The sequence below is a fragment of the Ixodes scapularis genome, unplaced genomic scaffold (assembly GCF_016920785.2).
Source record: "Ixodes scapularis isolate PalLabHiFi unplaced genomic scaffold, ASM1692078v2 PGA_scaffold0__279_contigs__length_252992795, whole genome shotgun sequence".
NCBI classification, from domain to species: Eukaryota; Metazoa; Arthropoda; class Arachnida; order Ixodida; family Ixodidae; genus Ixodes; species Ixodes scapularis.
Window position 1 is genome coordinate 32,603,015 of NW_024609835.1, and position 24,130 is coordinate 32,627,144.

Consider the following 24,130-nt stretch of genomic DNA (forward strand, 5'->3'; position numbering starts at 1 on the left):
CTGTCAGAAAGAAATGGCTGCTGAATAGCGAGTGCATCGCTTCCATAGAAGCAGCCTTGCGGATTCACCGCGGTCGCCTGGCATGACTCCAGCGAACCTTCCGAGTGGCTAGGTTCGAAGGATGCGATATGGTGGTCTTTCGTTTTTCCGCTTACGTATTGTGCGGCATTTGCAAGAAAATAAACACCAGTTTGCACTCGTTATTCTTACCATTTGCTTGTTATCAAAAAGCTAACCACTGCCCCGGATCTCTACTTTGAATGTTTACGCCATGAAACGGAAGGACCACACCGACCGATCGCACGACTGGTACCGATCAGGAAGGGAAAGTACACTGCACGAGACAATGCGGTTACCATGGAGACGTGCACACACAAAGTGGGTCAGTTCATCAAAGCGCGCTGGGCCACACTGAACTACGCCTGCCTGTAAACATGGTTGGTCGGGTGCTGCTCAGCGCGATGTGGTGCAGTGTACTGGCCGACAAACGTGATTTTGCACCAGAGCACGATGCGCACTTCAACGCTAGGAGTATAAACAGCCCGCTACCATAAGACTTTCTTTAGGCCGACACAACATCACCAAGACCTGAAGACTATGTTGAGGCTCCGTGGAAGGCCTTTGAGAACCTTCGTCCCACACCAACTCGGGAGGGTTCAATGAGTTCGTACCTAACAGAGAACTTCAAAACTGCTATGTACGTTTTCGACCGCCCAGACCATCGCAGGTAAGCTCTAGGCCCACAATATCAAGGGTCATTCCGAGTAATAAGCTGAAGGGTGGACATATTTGTCATTCTTGTCAACAGAAAAGATGATGTGGTTGCCATCCAGTGCCTCAAGCCTGCACACCTGGAAGCCTCATCTGTAAACGTAGCCCACCAAAGAAAGTTTACTGGCAGGATTAAGGGGGGGACACTACCTTTTGCAATTTCTTTTAGAAAAAAATGACTTTTTATTTTTATGTACTGTGCTTCCCCAATCAATAGTGCACACTCCTGCAAATTTTAATTGCAATATTAGTAATATTTACGGAAAAACAAAACATTTTTGGTGAGCCGATGATGCAAAATCGTACGTTTGGCAAATGTGAAAGTTTGACGTTTCCTAGTTTCTAACTGCTGTAGCTCTGCATCAGTATGCACTAGGATGATGACCACTCTCTCGATAGAAAGAGCATTTCTTCACATTTTGGTGTACATTAAATATCAATTTGTTCGAAAGAAAACACTATTTGGGCAAGAATACTATAAAAGATCAGCTTTCATGCGGAAGAGGCTATGCACGTGGACAAGAATTGGAAAGCCCGTTCTGATTGAACAGAAACTGAAATAAAACCAACATTCGTTTATAGAAAGTCATGTGGGCTTGTCTGCTTTGTTGACAATGAAAGCCCAGCCCACAATTGCTGATGCTAGTTTGTATACTGTGAACATAATCAATTCCTCCCTCATTTCACAATCAATGTCCACATGCCGACAACAAAATACACTTGAAGAAAGTGTTTGAAGTAGGGGTGTGCGAATACTTGAATATATTAATTCAAATCGAATAGTAAGTTCCCAAATAATTCGATTCACAATTCAAATTCCTAGTATTCGGTCACACGAATATTCTATATATTTGGCCAAAGACGTGCGGTCGAGGCGGAGCTGACAAAAGAGACGTTTTTTCTCCCGATGTTTGCGCCATGATGTTAGAGAGACCATGCAAGAAACACCTTTTGGTCCTACCATTCCAAGAAAATCGGACGCACAGGTTATAAAAAATAAAAGTAACGAACGCCAGAAACTTTATAGCATTCAGATTTACTTACGACCGTGGCACAATCTAACCTTGAATCATAAAAGAAACATCCCGTTTCCGCCGCTTCCAGAGAGGAATTGTTAGGAGGCCGGAATTCCGTGCCATGCCTAATTCTTTTCACGAGTAAAAAGCGCCGATGTATTGTAGAACACACTTGCCATACTCACAGAAACCGGCGACTGTAAGGTCACAAAAAGAAAAACACGTCAATTGCGCCGATGAAACCAGTTGAGTTGTCGTCGTCATTCTTTTGGAACTGCAAGCTGCAAATTCTGACTCGGAACGAAACATAACGGAAAAATAGTGTGCCTAGATTTGGGAGGGTCTCCAACCGTTCGATAGCCTCGTCTGAATTACGAAATGCGAGAAGGTGACAAAAAGACGAAAGCGTTGATCGGACAGGCGCCGTAGCTCTTCCGTTTCTCGCCTTCTTTCCATGCGACAACACAACACGTGCGCATTTATGACCAATCTGTGCAGGAGCCGTCTCCGTGGTTGCAGTTTCGCTTGCTCCCTCTTCTAAATCTAGGCTTTCTAAAAAAGGATAAACGGACGGAGGGATGGATGCATAGCGGCACTTGGGCGGTGACTTGCGCCACCTAATCACAAGCTTTTTCTTACTTCACATTAAATAGCTTAAGCTTGTTTACTCAGATTTAAAAGCTCTCTGTTTATTTATATAAAATAAAATCCCAGGTGCCCTTTTTCTTTCTTAAAATTGAGACCAAATATTGCAAAATGCCCCTTTTCTGATATGAAAATATAAAAAAAATAACATGTTGCGGTGTTAGGTTGTGCTTTTAACGAGAAAAAAAGGCACGTGTGGCTGTAACTTTGGGTTTTTTGTGACGTTTAGGGTAGATAGATTATGTTTGCGCCATTAAATTGGATCTTTAGTGCCCAACAGCCATCAGCAGCTGCTTTTTCTTTTTTCTTTTTTTTCTTTTTAACCAGTATTCTTATACATTAAATCTTTTGTTCCGTAAGAGATGCATATTCTGCAACAGGTGCATACTCTGCACAAATAATCATCTCATTCACAGCACACTTTAAAAAAATTCCTACAACTAAAATCAGTATTCAATATTCTATTCAATATTCGGCTTTTTTTTTTTTTCTTAATTCAATTCGGTATTTGATTTGAGAACTACTATTCGGTATTCGCACACCCCTAGTTGGAAGCTCTCAGCAAAGCCATGCAGGGGATCGGGTGTAAGCAGAACGCACCACCTATGTATACTCAGTTTCACTTTACGGTGGACCGCAGAAAATGCTACGTGCCAACAAAGCCAATCCAATGCCGGTGTGAGAGTCACGTGATTTTAGGAAGGGGCGTAGCGGCTAAAGGCGTGTTATAGAGATCATACGGCGCGCCGCGCCCCAACTTAGTCATGCGATATTTTCGAATTGCTGGATTGGCTTAGATGGCTTAAAGCGTCCACTTCGGGCCAACATAGGGTGAAACTTAGTATAGTTGCTACCACCACCAGTACAGAGTAAAATCAAATATAGCAGTGTGGGAATTTCAAATACCTATGTGTTTTTTAGTTTTACTTTTTTGCAGCAACTTCCGTATTAGGAAGTCTATCATTTGAATGAATTGCCGAATTTATCCTTCGCCGTGGATATTTCCGGACAAATTTATTAAGAAGACACTTAACTAAATATCTTTTTTATTTAAATTAAGTTTTTATTGTTAAAAAGTAGGGTCTCTGGTAAGGAGAAAATGCCCCATTATGTGGATCACTCTTCAAATTGATATTTTGCACAGAAAAATCCGAGGACAGCTAAGCACTTCTCACGAGTTGTGAACGCATTCTAGGCACCAAGAGGAGCAGAGGCGGCTGCAGCGCTGGCAGGGAGTGCAGTGGTGCAAAACACCTGGTCTGCATGAGCACAAGTGCGCGAACTGAATGAGTACAAGAAAAGCCTGTTCCCATGCATGTGATGACACTTCACGGAACATTTGAAATTGAGCGTAAGAACTTTAAAAGCCCAATGATTCTGCAGTAACTGGTTGTAGCTGCAGTGCCAGCTACAACCAGTGGTAATATTGCGGCCAACCACTACCACTTACGTGGTGGATGCAGTAATGGCATTAACGTTGCTATTTTACGGTTGCTTGACAGATTTTCAGAAATGATCTATGGGGCTTGCCACTATTCATTTTCCATATAGTACTATTGTTAGAAGTGTTATGGAAAACTTACCATATACAGCAACTTACCGTAAACATACGTGAGGTCCCAAGGCAAGTTTTCTCAGAAAACTACCATTGACGGCTGCCATGAAGCAAGAACATTGCAGGCTGTGCGTGTCTCGGCAAGGTCGATCCTTGTGGTCCATGATAGCTGCTGCTGGGCCAAGATTGCACAAAGGATTAATATTAAGACCGGATATTAGCCTTTTAGACACAAACCACACAAGATCTAAAAAGTAAGATCAACTCTAAAAATCAAAATTTACTATGCAAGGATACCCAAGCCATAACTTTTCAGAAGACAAAAGTTGGACCAACTATACTTAACACGAGACATTGTAAACAATGTTTGGAAATACAATCACTGCGCTAAGTCATAGGATTTTTTATTAAATTAACCAAAGCCTTTCAATTATTAGTTGGTACTACAGCCACACTAACAAATAAGGACTCCCCCCCCTCTAAGTGGGTGAAAACATCAGTCTAGGGTTGCGACCTGCCCGGTTTCTGACCAGTCCCGCCGGTTTTCGAGACAGCGGGGCAATTGCTGGTTCGTACCCAAGACCGGCTGCCATTGGCCGGGGGTTAGGCCATCGTATCGTGATTATTTTCTTGGTGCTTTTTAAGCAACAATTCAACAACTACAACAACAAATATTTGTTGACGAAAAAAAAAATTGCAGTGGCTTAGCTCGGCTATGCCAGCATATACGTAGCGTAAGCTTAGGTTCAGCTGGTTATTCTTAGCTTTCCTGGTTGTCTAGGATTAGCTTCATTATAATGCTTACTGCTGCTTCAATGACACACACATGGCATACGCACATTACCTCTGCGCATGCACACAAAATGAGAGGCGCTATCAGGCGGCTCTGGTGCAGCGTCAGACTTGGCCACTGCACAACGAAGGCGCACAGCTGGGCACGTGGCGGCGCCAGTGCGTCTGCCGCGGCTATGACGTCACTCCTCTGAAATGTGCAGACCGGCAAAGCGCGCACGGCGACGGCGGCTCCGGCGCCCAGCTGTGCACCGTGTGACGTCACTGCTCCTCGCACATGCGCAGCCCGGCTCTTCAGGAACCACGCGAAACTGCTCAACCTCGGCCAGTGTAGCTCACGCTACAAAAAGTCTATTATACAAACACCGCAAGGACACAAGACTAGAGAAAGCATGCGGGCGAGCGCGCACCCTGAGATGGAGGGCGGAGGGAGGGGAGGAAGACGGGTAGGGACAACACAAAAAAGAACGACCACCGGGAGCGCCGTAGAAAGCATGAAAATGAGGAAAAGTGAGAAAAAGCAAGATGCCGGCATGCAACTTGGTGACATGTCAACTCAATAGCTGTGCCTTTTGGGAAGTGTTGGTTTTTAAAGCGAAAGCATTAACTGTCTCATGGAGCGAGCCCCGCCAAACGGCACCTTAAATCCTTTCTCCAAGTAATACCAGCTCCCAGCTATGAAACCATGCGAAAAGCCTAGCCAAACGGCGCCTAGTTTCCCCGATCCCAAAAGAGCGGAGTAAAGCTGATTGATTTTCGGCTCCCCTGGGCTGGCGCGCGTCGACGAGGCTCCCATCGGCCACTGCGCGTCAGTTTCAACGACCGCTTACCCCATGGTGCTGCGTGTCCGTCAACGCACCGCTAACACGAAGCGTCCAAGGTCAGCGCGCCCAGGAGAGCGTGCGCGCTGACCGTCGACGAAAAGTATGCAGCAGACGAAACAAGGGAGCAAACTAGCGACTTGCATGCTTTCGCATTCATAACTCGTAAGAAGTGCTTAGGAGTACCCCGAGCCTTTTTTAATGACTGGCGGCATCTTGACAAAGATACGCACGGCGCTTCGTTTGTCCATTGAGACGGACAACGTATGCACTTTCCCCTTCCACTAAGCATGGTGTAATATTGCCGTTGTTACTTCAAACCCTTATGTTTTTTTTTCCCTCCCTGTTAGTTCTACATTTAACTGTTTAAGTGCCAAGGCCAGAGAAACATGGTGACGTTGTCTAGTAAGATCTGAGCGTCTCTGGCAGCTGTTGCCACTTTGTAGGTTGCCTGTGTCCCAAAATGACAAAGAATAGTCAGGGTAGCAGCTGCACGCTGAGTGCCGGCTCATCGTTCCTGCTAACATACACAGCTGGAGTGGAGCTATTGTGCACGATCAAAAGAATACACACATTCTCGTTTCTTCAATACCCTCTCCAAGCATCTTTTCAGAATTTCCTTCTGTTTCCAGGTGCCTGCTATAAAATAATTATGTGCCTTCCTGATAGCTGTGAGGCTATTGATGTGCCTTCTGGGAGGCGTTGGATTTACGGCTTTTGTATACTGGCAAAAACGCACGGTGCTATCGGGTGTCCAATCACACTGTCGGCGTATGTGCTTCTCTCAGACCTTGCTCTCTCTTTGGACCTCCATAGTTTTTTTTCTTCTTGCTATTCGTTCTTCTTCGGAAAGCTTTGCGCGAGAATAAGGGGACATTCAAAGTTAATTGCTTGAGTGCCATGAGCCAACCACATGCCTACGATGTCTAGGAAGGGATGCGCGGCTCTCGCGGCCGTGGCTACTTGCTTGTAGTGGCTTGTGTGCATTTCAAAGTGACAGAGAAGACTGCGTACAATAGGAGCTGCACGTTGAATGCTGACTCATTCTTTGGGCACACTGTCACTGTCAGTGGAGCCATCACAGACGATCAAAGAAAGACGCCAGTATTGTCGCTTTTTCGGTACTCTTTCAGAGCATCGGTTCGCGCTGCTATGTTCTGGCTTGCTTTCTAACTATATTTAAATCCCTGCCATAAATTATTTACGTGGCAAAAGATGTGTCTGTCTTTTTTTCTAAAGGGACGTTAAACACATCTTAGGTTTGAGGCGGAACTGAGTGCAAAGCTATCCGTGTTCTGCTATACCACCTACTCGAGATTGGGTCCTGGAGGGCAGTACCGTGCGCAGCAAAGCAATTGGTTTTATACAGAAGCATTCCCTACGTCAATCACCACAACTCCTACACTATTTGTCAACCAGTCTATCTTGTGCCCATAAAAACTGCAAGCAAGATCCCTTCAAGTATACTGATCATTAGAATAGAGCCAGCATCAGTGGTCACAGGCTTCCTTTGCTTGCACCATGAGTGCCAATTCTCCGCCTTCAAAACAGCTAAAATTACATCAGTGTGTGTTCCAGAAAGACTGATATCTTAACCCCAGTACGAGAGTTAGCTCCTGTCCATGGACGACTACGCCACAGCCGCAAAGTGTACTTTATGCGCGAGCACGTTTTGGCGAAATTTGATGGTGTCAGTGCTGTCAAGCATCACCCAACAACGCAGACACGTAAGCACAAGAACCTTGCCTCGAAACAGTCGGCCGGCTCACAAAGTTTTTTGCTCCAGCGACTTCTAGTGCAGAAGATACGGCGACTGTTGCAGAACTAGGAACCATATTCCATGGAATCAAGCACAACTACAGTTATCTGTCAATAGACTGTAGCAACAAGTTGGAACCAAAAGCCTTCCCGGATTTGGACGTTTCTTCCAGAATGCAACTCGGAAGAACGATGTGCTGGCGCCTTATGCAGTGGGGTGAATAGTCGAAAAAATTCGCCCAGCAGGCTGCAACCTCCCCTTTGCTTTTTAAACGAATGCCCCCAACAAGGGAAATTAAAAACATTTCTCTATCGCCGTGTGCTTCTACGACGTAAATGGTGCCAAAATAATGAATGTCCTCATAACTTCTGTGAGCAGGCAGACGAGTCTTCTAGTGGCATCTGCCAACTCTTGGCAACAAGTTTGGAGAAGCTGGGTCTTTCTTTGAAGCGAGCAGTTGTGTATAGAGCGGATAACATTTATGTGAATTATGAGAAACATAACTGTGTTTTCCAGAGGTTGCAGAAAGATCAGCCAAACTTGTCGAAGGCGAATTGCAATTACCATGCTGTGCACAACGCTGCCAAGCACGCAGGAAAGTCTTTAAAGTTTTACGTAGAACCTTGTACTAAAGGTCTTCAAAGAATTTTCTTCTTGCTCGAAATGTGTAGAGGAATTGAAGACATTTTTCGACTTCTGTGATCAGGAATACAGCAAAGTGCTGGGTCATATTTCTGTCCGCTGGTTAAGGGGGTCAAGGGCCTAAATACCAAATTTGTTTTTAAAAAAAACATTTTTCAATTTTGACTTTTTCGGTTTTTGAAACTAATGATACACCCTTACACCAAATATGATAACCATACATCAAATAGTTAAGTTGATATAAAATATTTTCAACACATTGTGAGGCAGTAACAAAGTAAAGGAGTTCAATAATTCAATGCGTATTTCTCAGTTCCACTTTTTGCTGCAAATTTCAAACGAAGGAATCTTTTGTTTGAAGGTAAAATAATTCTGATTTTACAATCAAGATGTCTCTGAAGTGAAATTTACTGGGGAATGGGGCTATTTACCTTATTTTGTTTTAAGTTCAAGTCTTCAATGAGAAAAAACTATGTTTTCGAAAATTTACATAGGACAGATATACATCTAATATTTTGAGGTCTTCCTAAAATATTTACATTTGAGTTATAAAAACCAGATAGCCCAAAGTCTTACATCCCCCACTTTATATTCAAGCAGTCAAAATGGTGCTTAATAGCATCATTTGCAAATCATAGATTTCTTAACAAAGAAGGACACATCTTGTTGTGCAGGTGTAAAATTGTGCTAGAGAGCTGAAAGTATGTACAATACACCTACACCTTATGTTAAATCTCTCCTGAAAACATAATTCCAAAAACTTGAGTAGTTCAGAAGTTAAATCTCCAGCCAGTGTCTCCCCCTTAAGCTTTTTCACAGCCTTACACAGACTGATCAAGGACTGGGCACCCATCAAGTCCTACTTTCTACATCAGGGCGAGGAAGAGTGTGAAAAAGAAATCTGGAGATTTATTGGCAACCAAGCCGATGGACTTTCAGACTGTGTTCCCCCCCCTCCCCCCCCCCCCCCCCCCCCCCTTGTTGTTCCTTGCAATGTTCCATCCAGCAATCCTCACACTCAAAAAGAGTCACCTTGAGCCAACAGAACTTTCCACTGTAATGGCTAAGCTCAGGAAGCAGCTGATTAACCGGAAGGATGATATGTTCTTTGGTGCTAAGGCTAATCAGGGACTGGAAATCCTTCCCGACAGACATCGCAGTGCTGGACTTCGAGAATGTTTATGGCAGGGGCCTCATGTACCTTGAAAAGTGGTTTGACTTCGAGAACTTCCCGCATAAGAGGCTCTCCGAATTGGATCTGCGCAAAGGTGCACCCAGCATATCAGTCGTGATTAATGTAGCAGAGCTTTTTGGCATAAACTTTGAAGAGGAAGACAATCAACTGTACTCAGAGCTTTGTGTCTTGAAGGATACTCTCCCTGGACTTCTAGGACATGACCAGTCTTGGGTAAGTTACTTTTAAGAAGTAATCCATTACAGTTATAGTTACTTTAAGAAAAAAGTAGTGAAGTTACTGTTGCAGTTACTGCAACAAAAGGGTAAGTCATTATAGTTACTTTAAAGGGTAACTGCAAAAAAAGTGTATTTTTAAACAGCCTAAAGGGGACAAGCATGTCAAAAACAATTTCTCCGCCAAAAACAAAACTTTTTACAGCAATGCTTATTGCGCGAGACTGGTTTTAGTTTGCGGCTATTTCGTCAGTTTTAAATTGCGCGCCACAAAGTTGGTGTTGTACGTCACAGAGTGACTGCTATACGTCACGGAGCGACGTATAACAGCCACTCTGCGTGTCGAAAGAGTGGGAGTTTCAAATGTGGAGAAGTTGTAACTCCCGACTAAATTACGTCCTGTGGCGTAAATATTGCTAGAAAAAATTTGTTTTTCGCGGAAGCTTTGTTTTGTGACATGCTTGTCCCAATTAGGCTGTTTAAAAAAACTTTTTTTTTCTTTGCAGTTACCCTTTAAAAAGTAATAATGTTACTCTTCAGTTACTTTTTATAACACAAAAAATTGAGGAAAAACTAGAAAAACGTTCCTCACCAAGTTTTATTGCATAAAATTAAGAAGTATCCTTTTTACTTCATTTGTAACTTAGCAGCAGTTGCTTCTCAAAATTAGTGTCTGAAAGTTTCCTTCGTTTGAAGGCGAACACGTCCCTGCCCTTGCTGAACGGACCCCGCCCAACCAGAGCAACGAGCAAACCCTGCGCAAACACAGTAAATTTTGCCTCGACTGTTGATACCACACCGGAGTAGTGGCACAAATCAAAATATGAAGCATGTGCAGTGCAAATTAGTGGCGCTAATCAAAATACAAAACATTCGCAATGCCCTCCGGGTGTGTTGCTATTCCATGGTTGATTCACCCGATTAAAAAGCGTTTGCACAAAAGAACAGAGGCAACATAGATAGTGTTTCAAGATACTAAGATGTAAGTGTTCAGTCATAAAGTACAAGCACGTACGTAAAAATGACTAAATTTTTTTTTATCACATCTAAACGTGGCTATATTCAGGTCGTGATGTGCGAGAAAGAACGTATTTACAAGTTTGTACAAGGCCAACTTGATACTCCAAACGTCTGAACAGACAATTCGGAAAGTGCAAGAAATAGCTAGATTGTATTTGTTCAATGATATTTTACTCATTAAAAACTGGAAAGTAACAACAAAAGTAACGTTGTCAATTGCTTTCATTGTTACCTGAGAAAAAGTAATAGAACTATGGTTACAATGCTTGGGAGAAGAGCGTGTTGGTTTAAGTCATGGATGAAGAAAGAATAAAACAATTAAAACAGGGACGACACAACCACATCTTTCACGAAAAATGAAGGTGAAAGATGTGGTTGTGTCGTCCCTGTTTTAATTGTTTTATTCTTTCTTCATCCACGATATGGTTACAAGTTACATTTTTAAAAAGTATCACATTACAGTTACAAGTTCTTAAAAAGTATAATGCATTACTATCCAAGACTGGACATGACAAGAAATCGAGCTCGATCTGGCTCAAATTCTTGAGAGGTCAAGTGCCTCTTTCTTTCTTTAATAACTGATCAAAATAAATGAAAAGAAGACATTGGCTGCTGCTATAGCAGCGCCGGCTACTCCTTTGAACTTGAGTGTTTAGTGTCCATTTCCTTGAGAGTTCACAGTTGTCACATAAACTAAACACTGCACAGAACACCCTGCAATACACTCCAAGTGCCTCCCTTTACAGAACTTAATGACATATGTTTTCTCCATTCCCTGCAGCAATGCATTTGTGAAACGCGCCTTTAGCGTGATGAAGAACTTGTGGACGGACAAAAGAAATCAGCTAAGCGTCTTAACGGTTAAAGCGGAGCTCCGTGTGCGGTTTAATTTGGTATACAGCTGTAAAGACTTTATAAAGATGGCGAGAAACAAGCAACTCATCTGAGCAGCTAAGTCAGATTCGAAATATACATTCAATTAATAGAAATTTAAAAAAGCGAGCATATAGAATTTCACCTTTTGCTTTCCTGCGTTGTTTTATGTATTGCATATTATCGGGGGGGGGTATGTATATATGAATATCTGATATATTCTAGCATTAGCATTGTATACTTTTATTGTTTGTTTGTGTATACAATGTCACCGGTTTGGTGGACTGAGTCGCAAAGAAGAGCATTGTATGTGTGGTTACTTTTCAGTGCAGCAAAAATGTTATTCCATTCACTGGTATTTTTATGCCAACCAGCAGACTAGTTGGTTAGCTCAGTGTTGTACATTTGTGTATGTGTACATTATGTTGATTTCTCTCTAGAAAAACAACATTATAATAAATTGCACTGCCTGTCAAAGACTTCACATGGTGTCTTCTCTTAAACACAAGTTCAATCAATCTCTTATAAAAAGCCGCTTTGTTTTGTTTTTCTTTTAGGGAAAGGACGCAATTTTACCTCAGTGGCTTCGAGGCAAAGCACCAACCCAGGGACCCCGGGTGGCAGGGAGTGAATCCCGGTTCAGGTGCCTGCAATCTGATGGAGAAGTAGTCCTGCAACCAAGAATTCAGTGGAAATCAAGAGATCACCAGGTGGAAAAAATGAATTCTCAGTCCTCCACAGGGGCATGCCAAAACCCTCCATTACTTTGCCACGTAAAACCAGTCTTGGGTAGTAACGCGTTACTAGTAACGCGTTACTGTAACTTTGTTACTTTCTTGGTAACTTGTAACTGTAACGAGTTACTTTTTAAAAATGTAACTTGTAACTGTAGTTCTATTACTTTTTCTCTGGTAACGATAAAAGTAACGACGTTACTTTTGTCGTTACTTTCCAGTTTTCTATGAATAATATATCACTGAACGAGTACAATTTAGCCATTCTTTGCGCTTTCCAAATTGTCTGTTCCGACATTTCGAGTGTAAAGTTATTTTTTGCACAATCTTGTGAATACGTTCTTTCTCCGCAGTCACGACCCGAATATAGCCACGCGTAGATTTGGTGAAAAAAAGAAGTAGTTATCTTTAGCACGCGCTTGTACCTTGTGACTAAACACTTGCATCTTAGTATCTTGAAGAACTATCTCTTTCACGGTTTTTCTTCTTTCTGCGCAAACGCTTTTTAATCGTGTGAATTATTTATTTATTTATTTATTTCAAAATACTGCGACCTCGATGAGGTCGTCGCAGGAGTGGATAGAAAACATACATATACATTCAAAAAGGCCATCGATTTAAGATGTACACACCTACGAAACTTAAAAAAACCGTGAAAAATGCATAATAAAAAAGAGTACAAAAACAAACACATACACTTCAATTACAGATTCAGGCACCATACCAGGACACCTACTGTATGTATAATACCAACCTATCAAAATCGAGACAACGAACTGATCCATTTATGTTATTCCAATTTTCTCTCGTTCGAGGAAAAAAATAATATTTAAAACAGTTAAGGTGGGATCTGTACAGTACAAGATTTAACGGATGGAAGCCTCGAGTGCGTGATTCAGTAACAAAACCAACATATATTTCCCGATTAAGTGCACAGTTATTATTCACTATTTTGTGTAGGAGCTTGAGCCGTTCTACAGCGCGTCTAGAATCAAGAGGCGTAAGTCCTATGTCAGTCATAGTAGATGTAGGAGAAAAATTGCGGTCATATATATTACAAATAAATCTAGCTGCCTTTGATTGTATTGCCGTCAATCTGCTTAAAATTACCCTTTAGATACGGATCCCACACCGCACAACCATACTCTAAGATAAGTCTAATCAAGGTCTTATAAGCCGTTACTTTAACTTCCCTAGTTGAAGATTTTAAGGTTCTCTTGACAGATCCTTGCCTTTGCAGAGCACGAGAACAAATAGAACTGATGTGCTTATCCCATTTGAGACTAGGCGTGAAAAAAATACCCAAATACTTGTATTCATGAACTTCACGCAGAATTATATTACTAGTACCATACCTAAAAACAGACGGTTCCTTCTTATTAGTAAATGACATAACTACAGATTTCTCAAAATTAATTTCCATCTGCCACTTTTTACTCCAATTAAAAAAAAAATCAAACGTGAAGCAACAATACACGCCGAGGGCACTGCGAATGTTTCGTATTTCGATTAGCGCCACTACTTTGGTGTAGTATCAACAGTCGAGGCAATATTTACTGCTGTTTGCGCGGGGTTTGTTTCTGGCTTGCGGGGTACGAACTGAAATATGTCCCGGGACCTTATGAACCGAGCGGAACCGTCAACGAGCCAGCAATGTACTACTGCTACCAAGGATATGAATGTTGATAAGAACAATGAAGAACTACCATGACCGGCGTACAGAAAGTGTTTTGCTGTGGTGGAGGTGGTTACAAACAACTTGACCGCAGAAAACGGCACTTTGTTGCCTCAACGCCTACCCGGGGAATCAAAAACCTGTTCCGGCGAAACAACACGGCATTCCCATTCAGCGCGTTAGACGAGCGCCAGTTCAGCAAGGGCATTGACGTGTTCGTTATGAAATGAGGGAAACTTTCAGACACTAATTTCGAGAAGCAACTGCTGCTAAGTTACAATATGAAGTAAAAAGCACACTTTTTTTTAATTTTATGCAAAGAAACTTGGAGAACAGCGTTTTCTAGTTTTTTCCGAATTTTTGTGTGTTATAGAAAAGTAACTGAAAAGTAACGTCGTTACTTTTTAAAAGTAACTGTAACTGTAACGAGTTACTTTTTTGTTTCAGTAACTGTAACGGTAACTTCGCTACTTTTGTCTGGAAGTAACTGTAACTGTAACGAATTACTTTTTAAAAGTAACTTACCCAAGACTGCGTAAAACCCCCTCCCCACTTTTTCCCACACTAAGTGGCCCAAAAAGTCTGAGGACACCTAAGCACTTCTTATGAGTTGTGAATGCGAAAGCATGAATGTCGTTCTTCCGCTCCCTTAGTTTGTCTGCGGCGTAGTGGTGTGGGCGGCCATGTTTCAGTACTGCCAAGGTAGTGGCCGACGGCCAAGCGCGCCCTCTCGTGAGCCGCACTGAGCTGAGCTGTACAACCTCCTCCAAGTTCGCCCGAACAGGCTCTGTGGCCAGGTGGCCAGGGCCAGGCTCACACCGCCGCACCTTGCCGGGCCGCTGCATGCACTACTGTGTCACCATGGAGAGGGCTTCTCTGGTGGCAGCTTTCGGAATTACGCCGCACGAGAGCCAATGGGAGCCTCGTTCCTGGATGACGCGCACCAGCCAATGGGAGCATAATCCATCAGAAATCGGCCGCACTTCGCTCCTTTTGGAAAAGCAAATTTATCTGCCGTTTTGCGTGGCTTTTGCGCGGCTTTTTGCGCGGCTTTAAAGCTGGGATGCCTCAGATCGTGGCTTCACCTCCCTTTTTTTGGGACAGGGGAATTTAGGTGCCGTTTGGTGCGGCTGATGACGTTGGCTCGCTCCATGGGACAGTTAACCCTTTCACATTAAAAAATGTTCTTATCCTGCATCTGGTCGATAATTAAAAGCCTTTTTTAGTTTCAACCAGGCACATAGCCAAGGGGGGGCCCATGGGACCCAGCCCCCCCCCCCCTCCCCTTGAAATCTTCCATTTTGCTAGGGCCTCCTCCCCCCCTCCCCCTCATACAGCATTTTGTCAAGGGCAAGCCCCCCCCCCCCCCCAAAAAAAAAAAAAAAATCCTGGCTATGTGCCTGGTTTCAACCTAGATAAAAACACATACTAAAAAGGTATGTATTGCCTAATCAGATACACGAGAAAATTTGGAAGTGTGGGATTTATGAAGTTTTCTAGATCTATAGCAATATAGTATTTGCCCTCCACATCAAAGCAGAACCAAGTTTGTCGGTTGAGCACCCGTGGCAACTCCAGAAGAGAGTAATGACAAATCCATGGAGTCTATGATAATTACAGGCCTATCTAACACTATGACCCAGAAGCCTAAACAACAAGCACAAAAAAGACATCCAGAATGCCAAAGAATGAATTGACATATTAAAATACAAAGTTTCCTCTAATCATTTATGAAGTGACAATCTTCCTATCAGATAGCACAAATCGAGGCCCTCAATCATGCTTTGAGGTGTGTGCCACAAAACACAATCGACTGAAGCTCCCAATGACTATGCACTTAGGTGAGCAAGGGGCTCAATTCAAACAACAATGAACAATAACAAAAGAGACAAGAAAAGTGTCAAATAACAACTTTATGTGGTTCCCATCCAAACATAAGATCACATAAGCCCGCAACATCTCCCAGGGCCAACAAAACAACCAAGGACGCATAAGAATTAAGCGCCTAATACCAAAACGGTGAATGGAATGCCAAGGTGCAAGACCGACACAAAACACACCACTCTTTTTGAGCAAATAAACACTAGCTACGCTTCTTGGGCACCTTCCTGGTTTCCCAGTATAAGAGCTAGGCTAGCATTATTACATGTAGTACATCGCCTTCAAATTGCTTAATGATGTGCAACTGTGAAGCGCCTCAAAGACTAAAGTGAACGAAATTTTCTTGTGTGGCTTGTGAATTTTTCATGCTTAGTGTCTTCTTGTTCAAGTTAAGCAACAACACCGTAGCTATCTGCTCACATTTTGTGCCCAGCAAGTACCACCTATATCATACAAGAATGATTTGCACATTATCTATCATTAAAATGTCTAAAGGCTTGACAAACAAACTAATCTCCACAGTCAGTTTAATTATGCTGCCGCTGCCAGAATACATCATGTAAACTGCTGTCTTTCTGCATACGTGACAACTCCTATGTGGGTCTGTGCGAGCAGAGCATGTGCTGTCTCGCATACTGCCATCTTCCTCCTGTAAACTGCAGTTATGGTGGTGCCATGTATGCATGGGCCGCTTAGCGAGATCGGTCAATACAGATCCAATAAGTAAACAATAAACCCACAAGACAATGGTTATGCATTGTTGAATTGTGGGTTAACATTTGTTGACATTTGTAGAGGTGATCTATTTTCTAATTTGCCCTTCTGTTGGTGCCTGCTTCTAGTGATTTAATTTCTCTCGACTAAATTTTTTTTTCTCAATTCCTGAATTTATACTATATCAAAACGCTGCTAAAGGTGCCACGAGCAACAAGTTGTTATTATATTATTTAATATATAGGACAACTTACCATAAACTCTTTTGATATCTGCAATGAAGCCTGAACCTCAGCACAGTAGGTGACGTAGGTGGGGCCGTCTCGGGGAAGTCGAACTAGGAGTTTACCACTGAGCAACTCCTGCTTTACCAGGCTGCACTGATTATGAATGTGAAGAACAGATCAGAAATTATCTGAGAGAAATGACATAAGATAGAAAAGGCTTAAGCAATCCTAACAGGCACAATTCATAACCAGCAATGGCAAAAAAGAATGCAGGTTGCATCAGCTACGCATAAAGAGACTACTTTGAACAGCATTTACCATAAAGTGCCGGTAAGGAATTCACTGCTTCAATTAGGATAGACATCTCATTTATATTTAACAGCCCCCACAAAATAATATTAAGCCTCCTCCATATCACAACAAAAAAAGAAGAGTGTTGCAGCAGGTTAAAGACCTGGCAATCACTGTAGCCCCTCACATGGAGCATTTTTTCATCTGTTTACGCCCGCGTCAGCGTCGGCACGCGCCGTTCGAGTTCACCCAAAACAATGCAATGCACGGGCCGACGCTTGTCCTTTGACAGCAGTAGGGCAATCAGTAAATTTGAATTGGAAGAAAGGATAACTAAAATTAATGATACCCGGTGGGCATGAAAAGTATTCAGGTATATATAGACCATTCCATTTAGCGCTCTCTGGGCGGCACCATTTTGTTCGTTAGCAGCGCCCTCTCCATACATCCGGGAAATTCAGCGGGTTCGGCGGGGTAAAACGAGAGAGAGGGCACGCGCCCGATTCTGCTAGCAGATGACAAAACGGGAGGTTGCCATTCTCCATCTTTGGGCTGTATGGAACATCGAACTCTCGCTTGTGGCTGCCGTTGTGAAGTGGTTCGTGTTCTTAGAATAGTTATGGCTACTCCAAAATCAGCCTAGAGCTCTCTGTTGTTCTACTTCGGTAAATGATCCACTGACATATCTTTTTTCCGTTACTTAAATAGCAGTTGAGTCAGTCGGCAGTACTACCCTCAACTACTGCATGTATTGTGGAAGGAGAGCACGTTTTTATTTATTATTTCAGACATCCACTCATGGTCGCCAAAGGCCTACATCAGTACAAACTTTGTATAGTAAAAAAGGTAGAGCCACCGGATTCACTTTTCACCAGAGACAACAGCCAGTCTGACACAGTTTTCCCTATATTTTTTTTTTTTTTTTATTTGCATGCAGATAACAGCGCAATTGGACTCTGTTAGCCTTTTTATCTAGCATAATAATACACGATAACTGGCATACCAAAATCTGCGCATCTGCACTTGAAATTCCCAAAATGACGCAATTTTAAACAGGGTTTGTATGCCAGCCGGATGCTAGGTACTGCCCACTCGGCGGAGCAGACGACATGCGGGCGAGAGGGGGAGGGCATTTTTTTCTCTTTTTACCCTCTCTGCTATGACCCTAATGGAACGGTCTATACTTGGAAAGTTTAACAGGAAATGGACAAACCAAACCCGTCAGCTGACAAATAAATACCTGCACACTAGTGATGGGGCTGAGCAAACTAGTTCAGTGAAAAAGGGAGTGAAAGAGGCCGAAAGGAAAATGTTGGAGGAAAGAATGCAAGAAAAATCAGCTTTAACAATGTATAGGTCACAAAAAAAGGACATAAGAAAGGAAAAGGTCTCTGATAATTCAAGTGGAAGTTCTTTGCTGTTTGAGGGCAGAACAAGAGCGTTAGAACTAAGACGTATAAGACTAAATTTCAAAGGCAGACGCATCATGTGCCGTGTGCTACAGTGAGAGGGAGGCACTGGAACACTTGATTTTTAAGTGCACCATGTTTGCCCTGCCCTCCCTGAAGGGGTAACGGATCTGACAGGGGCGTCGGATTATGCTGGCGAGGATGGAAAAATGAAGAAGTATTACAGTCACAAAGAGGAAGCTAGAAGATTAGTGAAAATTATCCTAAAAAAATTTAACGAAGTGCAATTAACTAGCACAGCTAGGAACAGGTGGGACAGAAGAAAACTGGGACACCCTCCCGCTGGCTCCGGCCCAAAGTCTCAACCTTGTTCCCCAGTGGGCCCGGTGTTAGGGTAGCGCCGACTAGGTTTGACCAGAGGAAAATTGGCGACACCATCACCGGGGGGAGAAGTAGGCGGGTGATGTTTACGAGGGGAAGCAAATTGGCTCAGAAGGGCGAGGGGAGGAATAATACTTTTGGTTTCAAGGCTAGGTGCATGGTGCAAGCTACCGGCCGGTGTAAAGGGTACAGTTATTAGCATCCATCCATCCAATGCCGAGACCACCGATATCACAGGGGGAGGAGGGGATCACGCAAACGTTTTGATGCCCAGCCATAAAAAGTTTAAATGGCATGTGCCCCCATGTGGGGTGTACATGACCCGGTCACATGCAAGTTGGGTGGTTGGTTGTACAGGATGCAGCCGTAGCGTTGCGCTCGCTTCCGTCCAGTAGGGTTTACACGAGCAAAGCAAAGTCAAGGCTGACAAAACCCCGAATAGCAGACGGCGGACCGCGATCAGCCAATGCCTACTAGAGGCGCATTGGATCAGCTCATCGCGGTTCGTCGTGCACCAGAGGGGCTAGCGAGGGGGAAGAGACATTGACACCGGAGTTTTTTGGGGTTTTTTTTTTATTGCAAACGATTCGATTACTTCCCTCCCAAATCTCTGAGGATGGCGCCCGAGCAAGCATTCTTTTTTTAACCTAGGTGCACATCCTCAGTATGTGCGGCGATGTACTGCTATCGGGTGCGCTGAATCCTCGCTGGAATCGGCGACCTCTCGGAATTGTAATACTGTTGAATTTGTACTAGTTGGCGAAGCGTGTTTAGGGTAAAATAGCCCGAAGAATGACACAGGCCAGAGCGCTCCGTTGGTGTGCATATTCTCTGTCCTGTGTCCTCTCGGAAGTGCTCTCTCAGGCGGTCTTTAGGCACCGGCCCGTTTGCCCGATATATTCTCCTCCGCAAGAGAAAGGAATGGAATAGATTCCCTCTATACGGCAGGGATCGAACTTCTTTTCATATTTCTTGGGCAAGGGGTTTGGAAGGGAAGGAATATTAACCTGCTGGCAAATCTGTTTGAGTTAGATATTACACTTGAAGACAACTCCTGGGGTGCTATGTTGCGCTTTTTGGACTCCCAGGAGGGCTATGTTGCGCTTTTTGCACTCCCAGGAGACTAGGGAGAGGGAAGTGACGTCAACGACAAGGCAAATGCAGATTGGATGTTGACAGAAGAAAACGAAATCAACACCCAATCTGCGTTTGCTGTGTCGTTGACGTCACTTCCCTCTCCCTGGTCTCCTGGGAGTGCAAAAAGCGCAACATAGCCCCCCAGGAGACTAGGGAGAGGGAAGTGACGTCAACGACACAGCAAACGCAGATTGGGTGTTGATTTCGTTTTTTTCTGTCAACATCCAATCTGCGTTTGCTGTGTCGTTGACGTCACTTCCCTCTTCCTAGTCTCCTGGGAGTCCAAAAAGCGCAACATAGCACCTCTGCTTCGGAAAGTGACGCGAGCGCCTTGAGGCGATGCTAAGTGCTGTGTGTCTACGTGACGCAAACAACGCGTTGCAAGCGACCCGTGGGATGTTTTGACGAGTGTGTGTCTAGGCGAACGAAAAGCGCGTGGTGACGAGCCCTGCAACGAGAAAAGCCTTCACAAGACATCTCTCGAAGGCGACTGGGAGAATGCGGGGCAAGGAAACTACCCAATCACGAAGACAAAAAGGCTTACCTAGGGGCAGTCCGTTCAGTCCTGCTCGCGTGGTGCCTCGTCACATATTACCATGCACATTACAGTCGCTAATTCCATTTCACGGACGAGATATATAGGATGGAAATAAGTTCTGCGTAAAAAGACCTACGGAAACGAAACAGCGCAACCCGTCACAATCAAAAATTGGATTGGATACTGGATTAAATCAAAGTTTGTTTTCAAAACGCAAGGACAGTTATATGTAGTATTAAACATAGAGTTATTACAGTACTACAGAGCTGCAGTACTGTAGTAGTATAGTCTAAATCCTCTACTAATATTTTGCTTACCGTAGATCAATTTAATCGGTGAATTTCAAACCCCTTTAACGCCGATGATGATAGTGACGCCGTCTAGGAAGCTACAGAGGAACTCAATTTCTAGTTTTGGTTTCGGTTTCGCGCCGACGTAGAAATTTCTTGCGATGAAAGTGGTAGCACAACTGTGACTCAGAAGATGACGTTCATTCATTTGATATTAGTTTCAATAGTGGCAGTAAGTCGAACCTGCCGCGATTATCTACAACTGCCTTTCAATATGCTTCGTTTTGCGCGACAAGCTTATTATTGCCGGCGTGAGCTTCTGTGAAAATACCGCCCCTTTCTCCTAACGCATTAGTTTTTCATTTGCAGGGAGTCAAATTAATATAGACATAATTTTATTCAATCTGCAGCAAAGCGAGGGGTGTTTACTTTGAAAATCCGGTCCGATACCCATGGACGTCGGTTTTAATAGGCAATTCCTCCTGTATTCTTTCCAACTCTGCCCTCCGTGTGCTGAGGATGCAGATCGAGGTTCAAGCTGCTGTTGCAAAAGCCGCGCCGAGTGCCGCAAAGCTGACGCACCAAAGGACGGGCAGTTTTGGCCTCGAGGACGTGGCGCTCCAGCCTCGGTAATCAACCACGTGCTGTGGATTGGATTGCAAGATCTGGCTCTGCATCTCCTGACCTTGCACTGTTGCATGAAGCTTGTTCCCTTGATACTGTTGGTTGCTCCACTCTAGTTGCTTTACTACTCTGCCCTGTCTCCGCATACCTAAAAAGACGACTTATATCACCTGGGTCCAGGCGGTCTGCTTCTTTCCTTCCTCTCTCTTTGCCTAGTCTAGACCATGCGCGACCATGTCCTCGTCGTGCAGATCCCTGCTGAGGTTGTTGTATGTTGCCCTTCAGTGGCGTACCAACTTGTTCTTGAGTGGGGGGCCGACTAGAACCCTCGCCTCCCCCCAGGGCCGGAGCAGTGCCCTTGCTATCCCTTGGGCGCCGCCGGCCAGTGTTTGCCCTGCCCTGCGGCTGTTTCAAGGGGGGGGGGGGGGGGGGGGGGGGGGCAAAACACATGCCTTGCCCCCCCACTCTGAGAACTGGAGGGGGGGGGGGGGGGCGAGGCAAGCGCCCCCCGATTGGTATGCCCATGGCCCTTAGTTCTTTGCATAGGTCTCCCAACTTGATGTTCAGTGACATGGCTGTTGTGTTTGGGCTAGTTGGAACGGGACACCAACTAGCCCAAGCACTTAACCATATCCCAACTTTGGTTCAGCTTTCAGTGAGGACGAAGACGGGGGTTTATGTGAAGAAAGGAGGAAGGGAGGCGAGCGGCGGTGCGGCAACTGTGTTCGCTCTAGTGGTGCAGAACTATCGAGAATACAATCGATAGTACATCGATAATCGCCAGAAATCTCACTATTGATAGTAAAAAAAACTATAGATAGTAATATCGATATTCAACTATCGATAGCACTATTGATAGTCGACTATCAAAAATCTATGGATAGTACTATCGATAGTCGACTATCGGAAAATTGTTAATTGACTATAAAAAAACTATGAATGGTCGACTATCGTAAACCCTATCGATAGTACTGTCAACGGTTTACTATCGACAGTTTTGCGACACTAGTAGTTTGCGTCACTCCCTCTTCTTTTTCTCGCTTTATTTTTTCAAATGGGACACCAACTAGCTCAAGCACTTGCCACCTCAACATTGGTTCAGCTTTCAGTGATGACAAAGACGGGAGTTTGGGCAAAGAGAGGAGGAAGGGAGGCAAGCGCGGCGGTGTGGCGACTGTGTTCGATCTAGTGGTGCAAAACTATCTATAATAAAAAAAACTACTGATAGTCGACTATCGAAAAACTATTGATAGTGCTATCTATAGTCGACTATTGAAAAACTAGTCAACTATCGAAAAACTATCGATAGTCGACTATCAGAAAACTATAGAAAAACTATCGATAGTAATATCGATAGTTCTGCGACACTATCGATAGTTTTGGAAAAACTATCGATAGTCAATTTATCAATAGTTTTGCACACTACTCCCGATGCTCTGAAAATTTTAAGCAGTGTGGGTTCAAAAGCATGATGGCGTTTGCTCCGTTTTTGCCGGCTTTCCCGCCCTTCGATGTCAGTCCACCTCCAGCAACGCTCGGAGATCGGTAGCGGCGTTGGATCGACAGATTCGAGAATCTGTTCACGGCGCTCAAGGTCGAAGATGCAAAGCAAAAGAAGGCTCTGCTGCTCCACTACATTGGCGAGAAAGGCTACGACATGTACGCATCACTCGCACTGTTGACAGCAACCCCACCCAGCATAACCACGGCAATTACCGTTACGGGACAGACCGGTCAAAGCGAAGTGGGAAGCACTTCTGGATCACCAGATGACTATGAAAAAGAAAAACAGCTGCTCCGCAACCACTTCACGGCCAGGGTTAACGGAGACTTTGAAATCTTCAATTTCCGAAAAACAACCCAACAAGAAGGTGAGACCATCGATGCATTCTACACGTGCCTCCGTGCGATGGCAAGGCACTGTTTTTTCGCGGACACTGAAAGCAGAGATAAAATCGCAAATCGTGCTCGGTACGTCATCCACGAAACTATGTTTCGCGCTCCAGACCGACGAGACGCTTGAGAAGGTTCTAACACAAGGACGTACGTATGAAGTCACCTCGCGAAACCTGAGAGAAATGGAGACATCCGCAACAGACCAGGTGAATCACTTGACGTGCAAAAAGAAGTCTTGGAAGCAGAGATTCGCCCACACCTCAAAGCAGCAACAAACTACAACTGAAAGAAAGTGTTTCAACTGTGGCGGACTGCGGCCCCGCGAGCAAGGAAAGTTCTGTTCAACAACGAACAAAACATGTAAAGCATGCAAAAAGCGGGGGCACTTTGCAGACATATCTAGAGGAAAGAGCCAACAAGGTGGACCCAACACGGCTCACAGGCTGGTTGAGCACAGTTCGGACTCTGATTCGAACGACCAAGCTTTCACGCTACAGTGCAACAACTCAGGCTCCAACAGGTATGTTGACCATCGGTGACCGTGACACTGACATTATCGTGGACACAGGAGCTTCGTTCAACGTCATCAGCCATGACACATACAGCAAGACCCAGGCAAACCAAACCTGAGTGGCCCAGTACCAAAAGTGTTTGCATACGGATCAAGAACAGAACTTCCTTTAATGGGCAAGTTTTCTGCTGAACTCTGTTACAAGGACACCAAGTTGCAAGATACCATATTGGTGACACAAGGACGCTGTTCGAGGCGGGGTTTGAGCCGCACGTCCGGAAGCTTCCTGGCTCGAGACGACGTCCAATCCCCGAAGTGAAGAACCCAGCGGTTCAGTGGAGGTGGGAGACTTGGTAACGTAACGAACGGTTTAATTACATGGTAGCGATACAGTCGTCAAATCCGAGAGAACAACGGAGCAGCCTCGCGCTCCTCCTTATATAGGGTCCGTTTCTCCCTCACTTCCCGCCAGGGCAGCCAGTGCGATGCAGCAACCCGTCGTCCAGTGTGACGTAGCC

General features: G+C 44.2%; 1 non-coding gene across 1 annotated transcript; it reads right to left on the reverse strand.

Annotated features, from left to right (window-relative positions):
• Nucleotides 1–758: 758 nt before the first annotated feature.
• Nucleotides 759–20,472, reverse strand: LOC8051944. The gene is made up of 5 exons (XR_006077945.1): nt 20,298–20,472; nt 16,563–16,688; nt 11,881–11,975; nt 4,033–4,159; nt 759–864 (listed from the first exon to the last, which is right to left on the reverse strand). It is a non-coding gene; the product is annotated as an uncharacterized LOC8051944 (transcript).
• Nucleotides 20,473–24,130: the final 3,658 nt, after the last annotated feature.